Below are 1,636 nucleotides of genomic sequence, written 5' to 3'. Positions count from 1 at the left end.
TAACATATTATACCATCAATTTCATTATATCAATTAACTTTATATAATCAATTCAATTCATCTATTGACTTTGTTCATCAATTCTTTTTCCCATTATACAATCAACTTATTATATAATTATGGGATTACGCAAAAGATATTTAAAAAAATAAAATTGGATGATCTGCAGTCCTGTACGGAAGCGAATGTCGGTGCATCATTTTTTACAGAGAAGGACGAAAGACTCAAGGCCCCGTTCCCACTGCTTCATCATCAACAATATAATGTGGTCCTTTTAAAGGGTAACAACCAGGTTGGGTTAAATGGTTGTTAGTCAAGAATCCTTTGACAATACTCCCACCTCACCTCACCTCACTCTGGAATTCTTTTTTATGCAAAAATGTGGGAGTTGTACTATCATCACACTCACATCATCCCTGGATTTTCTGGTTACTGCTAACTCTACAAGCTTTTTACAGGCAGCGATGGGGCCGCCTCCTAATGGTGTCAAATTAGGTTGCTTTTGAACACAGAAAGGCCTGGCGATATCCACTGCTTCTTGATTACTAACTTTATCCCACAACCCATCTGATGCCAAAATTAAAAACTCGCAATCAGATGTTATTTCAATCCTTCTGGTGTCTGGTTCAGCTGTTATCCACTCTTTCATGTGCGAATCCCCTATTGCCCTAGATACTGCCAGGGATCCCTGAACTCGCCAAACTCCGTGGCGGAGGTCAACGATTCCACCCAAATTCTCTATCCGTTGCCGCTCGTCCTCCCTTCCAGCTCGATGATCGCATGTAAGGGCTTCTGAAGCACCGTCTCTGCTAATAACTGCTCGGCAATCCCCAGCATTGGAAACCACTAAGTTACCATTTACAATGAGAGCAGTTACACAAGCTGTACCGCTACCAACCTCCTGCTTCAAAAATTCTGCATCTGTTGTTAAGTACCCATCTCTAACAGCCTGTTCAAGAATGTCCTCTGTTTCGTTTTCCATTCTGAGCATTGCGTCCAGAATATTCTGCCCAATATTTTCGGCAGCGAAAGCTGCAGCGTTCCGACCGCTATGACCATCAAAGACGCCAAAGAAGGCCTGTTTGGAATCGCCAAGAACATTGACAATGGCCTTGTGGGTATCTTCCATGAATTCTCGCTTACCCTTTTTGCACGAAACCGCATAATGAAAACCCTCCACATTAACCTCCATCGGCTGCTCCACGGCCACGCTCGGCGCATTGAGGCCCGGCAACTGGAGCGGAACATCTAGCATCGGCGGGCGTTGCCTCTTGTGCAGAGGCTTAGGGCACTTGTTGGCCAAAAAGGGGGATCTGCAGGAGCCGAAGACCGAGGGAGAATTCCCTGCTACAACGCAAGCCATTTTTACAATCTGCGGAGGCTGCTGTATAAATTCAATTGAGTGTATCGTTCGGAGACTGATAGTCCTTGTGGTTCCAATTGGGGTGTCCGCTAACCATTTATATGGCTTCAATTGTTCAACTCAAATCAGATATAGGAAACTTGCACCGTCAAACTCCTGTGTACGCGATTACAACCGCCTATGAGCTGGAACACTGTGAAACGGTCTAAAATTATAGAGGAAATCCTTATCATGTTTCTCTGGTCAAAGTCCCCGCTCGTCATGAAGGAAACT

At 44.4% G+C, this 1,636-nt stretch overlaps 1 pseudogene; it reads right to left on the bottom strand.

The window, feature by feature from the left end:
• LOC149211713 (putative protein phosphatase 2C 2 pseudogene) lies at positions 1-1,434 on the bottom strand (annotated as a pseudogene).
• Between the last annotated feature and the right edge of the window lie 202 nt (positions 1,435-1,636).

The sequence above is a fragment of the Pinus tabuliformis genome, chromosome 1_1 (assembly GCF_031772625.1).
Source record: "Pinus tabuliformis cultivar Carrire ecotype Pingquan chromosome 1_1, CPIR1, whole genome shotgun sequence".
Lineage (NCBI taxonomy): Eukaryota > Viridiplantae > Streptophyta > Pinopsida > Pinales > Pinaceae > Pinus > Pinus tabuliformis.
This window is presented reverse-complemented; position numbering and strand designations above follow the sequence as displayed.